This window comes from Littorina saxatilis, unplaced genomic scaffold (genome assembly GCF_037325665.1).
Source record: "Littorina saxatilis isolate snail1 unplaced genomic scaffold, US_GU_Lsax_2.0 scaffold_189, whole genome shotgun sequence".
Classification (NCBI taxonomy): Eukaryota; Metazoa; Mollusca; class Gastropoda; order Littorinimorpha; family Littorinidae; genus Littorina; species Littorina saxatilis.
In genome coordinates, this window is record NW_027126791.1 from 50,001 (window position 1) to 60,053 (window position 10,053).

Consider the following 10,053-nt stretch of genomic DNA (forward strand, 5'->3'; position numbering starts at 1 on the left):
CCCCTCATTTTCACAGTACTGACGATCGGGCTTAGGTACTTTACATTCAAGGGGTCAAATTCGTTCAACCAACAGATTTTATTTAGACTTTAGAACTGATTTTTTTTGTATCCTAAAACTAATTCCTTCTCCCCTCGTTCATGGGACCACTCGGTGCACACGTTTTCGAAGAAATCGAATTTTAGGGTGAAATCTATCACATTTCACCACCAATTTCCTTCACTTGCAAGACACTGACATACTTTTCTTCCTTAAAATAAGTACGTGTATTTCTTAATTTGACCAGGACTGAACAAAATTTCAGTGTCGAGTCAGAAAGCTGAACACAAGCAACAACAACGCCCCCCACATACAGCCGCCATAGTTAACATGATACAAGTCATGGTCTCTGTTCCCAGGAGATTTGAGTTGATACTGTCAGTGTCTCTGATACTGTTTTCTAGTGAATATGTGCACAACAATAAGACGTTACCTTTTCATTAGATGCCGGGTTTCAGCGTCCGTCCAAGCCTGTTTCTTGTCGGGAAAATGAACAGAGTGCCACCACCCTTCATACAGTGGCGTCCCGGATAATACGAACAATGTGGGTCACATGAGTCGTTTATTCATTATGGGAATTCCCGAAGCCGTCGATCGCACTGCGGAACGTTTCTGAGTAGGGTGGAGCAGTCAAGGAAATCGACCTTCAACGATTGATATCAACATCTACACTCAAGCAAGCAATATTAGTTTCAATAATCAAAAAGAAAGAACAAAACAAAAAAACAATTGACGAAACGTAAAAGGAGCACTGTAATTCCAAGCCTGCAAAATGTGAACCGACACGAGTAAAGGGAAGCAATAAGGTAAATCATTTGTTATCATCAAATGGCTTAGTTGCTTCCCTTACACCATTCGTTTCCATCGTCGTCTTCACTGGATTTATTTTATTTGTATTCTTTATTTGTATTCTTTATTTGTATTCTTTATGTGTATTCTTTATTTGTATTCTTTATTTGTATTCTTTATTTGTATTCTTTATTTGTATTCTTTATTTGTATTCTTTATTTGTATTCTTTATGTGTATTCTTTATTTGTATTCTTTATTTGTATTCTTTATTTGTATTCTTTATTTGTATTCTTTATTTGTATTCTTTATTTGTATTCTTTATGTGTATTCTTTATTTGTATTCTTTATTTGTATTCTTTATTTGTATTCTTTATTTGTATTCTTTATTTGTATTCTTTATTTGTATTCTTTCTATGATGCCTATAATTATTAGATCCCTTGAACTAAAAACAGTTTTTAGAAAGCCTGGATGTCTGCTTTAGATAGAATAAGATGAATGTGAGGGTGCGGGTATGGATATGTGTGGTTGGGTTATGTGTGTATTGATGTGTATTTTATGTGCCTATGCGTTCTGAGAGTGTTGTTTTTATGTGATGTTATACACGAGCCTAAAGAAAAATGTCTGTTTGTTACACTCAGACGATAAAGTGTTATTGAATTGAATTGAATTGAATTGAATACAAGAACTCCTTTGCAATGGCAGACTCAGGGTTGGCAGTATCGACTCGGTAATTTAAAGTTGTATGATACATATGCATGTAATTACGACCACGAATGAGCTGTTAATTCAAGATCTTTTGCACATAACATGAATGAATAAACAAATAAATAAAATATATCAATAAGTAAATGAGCAAACATAAAAACAAGGCACAGTTATAACAGAAAACGTAGTTCCTTAATAACGCTGTTGGGGTCTATGTCGACCAAAATAATGGGATTCACTGTAGGTGGAGTTCCTGTAGGTGGATTCCCTGTATACCTAAGACTTTAAAATTGGCAATCTTGTATACAGGGAATACCACAGGGTGTAGTTCCTGTAGCGTTTCGCTAATATCAATGAAAGTCACGTGATGCTGAGCGACATCGTTAGAATTTGATGTTTTTCGATCTTTTTTATATATTTCTTAGAAATTCGAGTATGGTTTGCAAGTTTTATTGAAAAACTGCACCCTGTGGGATTCCCTGTACACTAGATTGCCAATTTTAAAGTCTTAAGAATACAGGGAATCCACCTACAGGATCTCGACCTACAGGGAATCCCACTCTTTTGGTCGACATAGACCCCATCAGCCTTAATAACACAAGAAAACCAAGACTGTGACGTCATCTTTGGTTCATATGCGCAATGCAACTTTGTTTTCTCCACACTTGTATTCATTTAGCTAGTAAGTCAGCATTGAAAGAGACATTTAGCTAGTCAGTCAGCATTGAAAGAGACATTTAGCTAGTCAGTCAGCATTGAAAGAGACATTTAGCTAGTCAGTCAGCATTGAAAGAGACATTTAGCTAGTCAGTCAGCATTGAAAGAGACATTTAGCTAGTAAGTCAGCATTGAAAGAGACATTTAGCTAGTAAGTCAGCATTGAAAGAGACATTTAGCTAGTCAGTCAGCATTGAAAGAGACATTTAGCTAGTAAGTCAGCATTGAAAGAGACATTTAGCTAGTAAGTCAGCATTGAAAGAGACATTTAGCTAGTCAGTCAGCATTGAAAGAGACATTTAGCTAGTCAGTCAGCATTGAAAGAGACATTTAGCTAGTAAGTCAGCATTGAAAGAGACATTTAGCTAGTCAGTCAGCATTGAAAGAGACATTTAGCTAGTCAGTCAGCATTGAAAGAGACATTTAGCTAGTAAGTCAGCATTGAAAGAGACATTTAGCTAGTAAGTCAGCATTGAAAGAGACATTTAGCTAGTAAGTCAGCATTGAAAGAGACATTTAGCTAGTAAGTCAGCATTGAAAGAGACATTTAGCTAGTCAGTCAGCATTGAAAGAGACATTTAGCTAGTAAGTCAGCATTGAAAGAGACATTTAGCTAGTCAGTCAGCATTGAAAGAGACATTTAGCTAGTAAGTCAGCATTGAAAGAGACATTTCAGATTTACTGAACACTTCAGACACAAAGTATGAAGCTTTGAAGCTTTATACTGATTATAAGAACACAATGAACACGTATTTGCGGGACGGTGAATTTTAAGTAACAAATTAGGTCGGGGTGGTGTTAGGAGATAGGGGAGGAGGAAGGGATGGGGGGGGGGGGGGGGGGGGGTTGGGGGATGCGGGGGGGGGGGGGGGGCGTAATGTGAGTGCTGAAAGCGAGTTTGAAAGATGACTAAGTCACTGAAAAATATTCTGAAAAGTGAAATAAGTGAAATGTACGCTGCTGTTTGCTGGAAGCGCGGAAACAGCCAAACAATGCGATTTGGTTTAAACCATTGATAAACCAAGACGAGTATATAAGCACGCACATACAAGGTCGAACGTTTATTTTCAGGGAAAAAGAGCATCGCAAATCATTGAAATGTGAACGGGCCACTAGCAAAGGGAAGCAATCACGTAAATCCATTTTGTCAAAAAAAGCAGTCACTTCCCTTACACCATGTTTTCCGTTGTTTTATAGATATTTAACTTTGTATAATGCCTATTATCATTATTCCTTGAAATAAATCAGTTCTTGGGATCCTGTTTGCTTTTGTAGGAATGCACAGATTGTGGGTAGGCTGTGCTGAGCTTACACACACACACACACACACACACACACACACACACACACACACACACACACACGAACACATACACACACACACACACACACACACACACACACACACACACACACACACACACACACACACACACACACACACACACACACACACACACACACACACACACACACACACGCTTGCTTTCTCTCTTTCTCACACTCTCTCATTCTCTTTGTCTGTGTCCGTCACTCCGTCCATCACTCTCCCTAGCTTGTCCTGGATAAAAAATGTTTAAACTAATCGTTGAGCCACCAAACTCCCTTCAAAACAATAAATCCAACAATCAGAGATATGTGACCATTCGTGATCAATCTACCAGCGGTTTTCTACTCTCTCGTTATTGCTTGAAATCGATCTACAGTTTGAATTGGCCGCTGCGAACATACGTTATCGATGCACAAGCATAGTTATTCTCTCGCGTTATCGTTTGAAATCGATCTTCAGTTTGAATTGGCCGCTGCAATCTAATGTTAACAATGCACAAGCATAATTCTTCTCTTTCGTTATCGCTTGAAATCGATCTACAGTTCGAATTGGCCGCTGCGAACATACGTTATCAATGCACAAGCATAGTTCTTCTCTCGCGTTATCGCTTGAATCGATCTGTGGTTGGAATAAAGCTCCTAGCTGCCGCCAGAAGAGAAACATGTGAGATGGCCATATTTCAGTGGTGTTGACTCAGACCTCGATACACACTACAAAAAAAAGCTTTCGATCGCAAAGCGGGGATGAAATCGTGTTAGGAAATGTATGTGTCGGTTTATACGCGTGTGGAGAGATGTGGTGGGGTTTGATGTGTGTGTGTGTGTTTGTGTGTGGTGGCGGTGTATGCGCGCGCGCGCGCGCGTGTGTGTGTGTGTGTGTGTGTGTGTGTGTGTGTGTGTGTGTGTGCGTGTGTGTGTGTGTGTGTGTATGTGTGTGTGTGTATGTGTGTGTGTGTGTGTGTGTGTGTGTGTGTGTGTGTGTGTGTGTGTGTGTGTGTGTGTGTTTAAGTCATAAAAGAAATGAATATATGAAGAATAAACACTTTTAAATTGGTTTTGAATTGAAATGTAATGGGGTTTTGAAAATACAAAGTGATTATTGCAAAATACTTTATTTAAGTCATAGACTAAATAAACAGATAAATAAGTAGGGTTTGAATAGAAACAGGGTATTTCTAAACAATTGCTTAGTGCAACATCTAAGCCTCAGAATGACAAGAAAAATAAACTAACAAACGCATCAATAAATAAATGAATTTTAAGACAAGTAGACAAACAAACAAATAAATTGATTACCAATAAATACTGAATTTAACAAAATGTCGCCTTTCAGAAAGTGACCCGTCGCTGCCTGGTGAACAAAGGCCTGGAACCCCTTGACGTATTCAACGCCTGCCTCAAGTTACGTCAGACCAGTGATGACGTCACAGCTTGCTCCACCATCGGTAGGGCAGTTGATAAGTGCTCCAACAGATGGGTTGGAACCAAAACATTTTGTCAGTGATCAGAAGACCATTAAGAACTTTGGATAACAGGGGGGAACAGTGACTGAACAATTCTAAACTTGGCATGGTAACGTAACATCTGTCTGCAGTATGCACAGATGTTTTCCAATACAGACCAATGACGTCTTTAGTTAGTTGTCTATATATAAAGCTTTTTATTTCATAAACAAAATACGCCCAGATGACCACCTCCCTTCAGTCTTGCATTGCTGACGTTGAACTCTGGATGTCCACTAACAAGCTTAGACTTAACTGTGACAAAACAGAAGCCATTCGTTTCACCAAATCCTCCCTCTCCTCCTCTCTCTCTCTCCCTCCTTCTATCACTTTGGGCAGCAGCACTATTGAATTCTCAGACTCCGTCCGTGATCTTGGCATCTTTCTTGATAGCGATCTCTCCATGAAACACCATGTTATGAAAGTCTGTCAGTCCGCTTACATCGAGCTTAAGAGAATAGGTTCTATCCGCCCATACCTTACCGAAGATGCCACCAAGACCCTTGTTTCCTCCTACATTCTTTCTCGATTAGACTACGGAAATTCTGTTCTCATTGGCTGTCCTCAGTCTGTCATCCATCCTTTGCAGCGCGTTCAAAATTCTGCAGCCCGGCTTGTCTGCAAAGCCCCTCGGTCCCAGTCCTGTTCCCCCTTGCTAAAGAAACTTCATTGGCTCCCTGTAGAGCTGAGAATCCAATATAAGTGCTGCTGTATCTGCTACAAAATAATATCTGGCTCAGCCCCATCCTACCTGTCTGACCTGTTCACACTCTATACACCCTCACGATCCCTCCGCTCCTCTGTAGACACTAGAATATTCCGTCTATCTTCTTTTAGTCGCAAACAGCACGGCCAGAGAGCCTTCTCCCACTCTGCTGCCGTTGCGTGGAACTCTCTCCCTTACTCTATCCGACACTGCCAAACATTCTGTTCCTTCAAATCAAACCTTAAAACACACTTCTTCACCCAGTATTTCGATTAATTTTATTTCAACATGGTGCATTTTTGAATCAGGTGTTTGAATGTTTGAATGTTTTGCCTGTGTTAGTATGCTTGCAGATTGTATTGATGTAGTGTTTGAGTTTCGTTGTTCACTTGTGTGCTGAATGCTGCTGCACATGCTTTTGCTTTGCTTTGTATGTATTATGTATGTTTGTCATTGTAAAGCGCTTTGATAATGTAAAGCGCTCTATAATTCTCCCATATTATTATTATTATTATTAAAAGAAAAAAATCCCAATCGAACAGAAATAAGCAAACGATAACAAAACATACTGGACAGTAGAACCACCAAGTTGTGAGGGATAACTATGACAACTAGAGCACACTAAAACCGATCACAATAAAATAATATCCATGAAGGATTTGTTGGGTGTGTGCGCTTACGTGCACGATTGTGTGTGTGTGTGTGTGTGTGTGTGTGTGTGTGTGTGTGTGTGTGTGTGTGTGTGTGTGTATGTGTGTGTGTGTGTGTGTGTGCGTGCGTTCGTGCGTGCGTGCGTGCGTACGTGCGTGTTGGTGTGTGTGTGTGTGTATGTGTGTGTGCCTGTGTGCGTGTATGTGTGTGCTTGTGTGTCTTGGTTCTTTACATCACTTTTTCATCTGCCCCCCCCCTACCCCTCCCACACACATATTCAGACAACCACCACCAACAACCACCACCACCACCCTAACTGCTACCACAACCACTTCTGCACTAAAAAAGCCCAGCACACAATAGGTGCTATGTGTGAGTTGCGAGTAGTGGTGTTGGTTTTGATGGTTCGTTGGGGGTAATCCTTGGTTAGCCAATGTTGTTGTTGTTGAATTGACAGCTATGACCCCCTCAGCCGAGAATAAACCTTCGCATTTCAACCTGCGTGCGCGAGCAAAGGGGAATAATCTCTTTTCTTGCCAAGCTGTGAATGAATCAGGGTGGCTTTGGTTACCTCCCCTCACCATATTGTTCTTCAATGTCCATGTATGTGTGTGTGTGTGTGTGTGTGTGTGTGTGTTTGTGTGCCAGTGTGTGTGTGTGTGAGTGTGTGTGCATGTGTATGTATGTGTGCGTGTGTGTGTGTGTCTGTCTCTGTGTGTGTGTGTGTGTGTGTGTGTGTGTGTGTGTGTTTGTGGAGACATTTTTCTTTTAATTTCTTCACATTTTCTAACCTGCCTGTTGCACTTATATTCTTGTTTTGTTTTTACAAACAAATCCTTACCAACCCCTTCCCCCTAGTTTCTTCCTCGATAGACTAGTGGCTGATTACAGTGCAAGTCAACAATACTGATCTTCTCTGTGTCTCTCGTGATACACTAGTGGCTGATTACAGTGCAAGTCAACAACACTGATCTTCTCTGTGTCTCTCGTGATACACTAGTGACTGATTGCAGTGCAAGTCAACAACACTGATCTTCTCTGTGTCTCTCGTGGTACACTAGTGGCTGATTGCAGTGCAAGTCAACAACACTGATCTTCTCTGTGTCTCTCGTGATACACTAGTGGCTGATTACAGTGCAAGTCAACAACACTGATCTTCTCTGTGTCTCTCGTGATACACTAGTGGCTGATTACAGTGCAAGTCAACAACACTGATCTTCTCTGTGTCTCTCGTGATACACTAGTGGCTGATTGCAGTGCAAGTCAACAATACTGATCTTCTCTGTGTCTCTCGTGATACACTAGTGGCTGATTACAGTGCAAGTCAACACTACTGATCTTCTCTGTGTCTCTCGTGATACACTAGTGACTGATTACAGTGCAAGTCAACAATACTGATCTTCTCTGTGTCTCTCGTGATACACTAGTGGCTGATTACAGTGCAAGTCAACAATACTGATCTTCTCTGTGTCTCTCGTGATACACTAGTGGCTGATTGCAGTGCAAGTCAACAATACTGATCTTCTCTGTGTCTCTCGTGATACACTAGTGGCTGATTACAGTGCAAGTCAACACTACTGATCTTCTCTGTGTCTCTCGTGATACACTAGTGACTGATTACAGTGCAAGTCAACACTACTGATCTTCTCTGTGTCTCGTGATACACTAGTGACTGATTACAGTGCAAGTCAACAACACTGATCTTCTCTGTGTCTCTCGTGATACACTAGTGACTGATTACAGTGCAAGTCAACAATACTGATCTTCTCTGTGTCTCTCGTGATACACTAGTGACTGATTACAGTGCAAGTCAACAACACTGATCTTCTCTGTGTCTCTCGTGATACACTAGTGACTGATTACAGTGCAAGTCAACAACACTGATCTCTGTGTCTCTCTTGATACACTAGTGGCTGATTGCAGTGCAAGTCAACAACACTGATCTTCTCTGTCTCTCGTGATACACTAGTGGCTGATTACAGTGCAAGTCAACAACACTGATCTCTGTGTCTCTCGTGATACACTAGTGACTGATTACAGTGCAAGTCAACAATACTGATCTTCTCTGTGTCTCGTGATACACTAGTGACTCATTGCAGTGCAAGTCAACAATACTGATCTTCTCTGTGTCTCTCGTGATACACTAGTGACTGATTACAGTGCAAGTCAACAACACTGATCTCTGTGTTCACATTGCCTTGTGTCGTGATGTTTCACTGTTGAGTGCTGGAAAAGGTACATGACAAGTGCACGTGGCGCGTACACGCACACACACACACACACGCACGCACACACACACACACACACGCACGCACGCACGCACGTATACACACACACACACACACACACACACACACACACACACACACACACGAAAGAGAGAGAGAGAGAGAGAGAGAGAGAGAGAGAGAGAGAGAGAGAGAGAGAGAGAGAGAGAGAAAGAGAGAGACACAGAAAGCACACACACACACACACGCACAACCACACACACACACAAACGCACAAACGCACACATAAACACACGCACGCACACACATAAATACACACACACACACAAACACACACGCACGCACGCACACATAAACACACATACACGAATGCGCAGAGAGAGAGAGAGAGAGAGAGAGAGAGAGAGAGAGAGAGAGAGAGAGAGAGAGAGAGAGAGAGGGAGAGAGAGAGAGAGAGAGGGAGAGAGAGAGAGAGAGAGAGAGAGAGAGAGAGAGAGAGAGAGAGAGAGAGAGAGAGAGAGAGAGAGAGAGAGAGAGAGAGAGAGACAGAGTGACAGACCGATCGAAAATGACACAGACACATGTTTCACTTTTTCCGTTCAAAGGAAGAGTTTGTTATTCACGGACAAAAAATATGTCATCAAATGTGTGGAAATAACATAAATCGACATGGCCATGGGTATAAACATTACATAATTATATATACATGCTCCTTTTTCGATATGTCCGCGCGCCAACACGTACAGCCAATCAGCGTTTAAATAATACAGGGCGTAACTCCAGCAACACGGCACAAGGTAATGTTTCACAATGCCAGGCAGGGTAAAGGGGGAATACTGTGTTTACACAAAATGGACAATTCCGGACACAAAATGCAGCCCACACACTTTTGTATTGAAGAGGGGTGGAAGTTAGTTCGCCGATTAGCTGCTTGCCAGATCACAGATGTTCAAGTGGAGAAAGTCATTGTGCTGATCGTGGCAATTCCTTTATCGGAATGACGTCATAATGCTGTGACGTAAATTATAGTTCAACGTCAAAAGTCGATTTTTGGTGCAGTTCGCAAATCAGAAAGTCAATAATGATGAAAGTGAACTGATCTCAGGGTTTGATTTCGGTTTCCTCAGTCAATGGTTGTTGTTGTTGTTGTTGTTGTTGTTGTTGTTGTTGTTGGTGTTGTTGTTGTTGATGATGGTGATGTTGTTGATCATGCTGTTGTTGTTGCTGTTAACGATGACGACGACGATGAGAATGATGTTGCTGTGTATGCGATGGTTGTGACGCTGATGTTGGTGGCGGTGACGATGATGATATTGATAGTGGCGGTGGCGGTGGTGGTCGTGGTGGTGGTTGCGACGGAGGTAACGGGTATTAGCAGTGGTTGT

General features: G+C 41.5%; 1 long non-coding RNA gene across 1 annotated transcript in view; it reads right to left on the minus strand.

The window, feature by feature from the left end:
* The window catches only part of LOC138955285 (uncharacterized), a 107,515-nt gene that overhangs the window by 44,163 nt on the left and 53,299 nt on the right, over positions 1-10,053 (minus strand). The window lies entirely within an intron of this gene.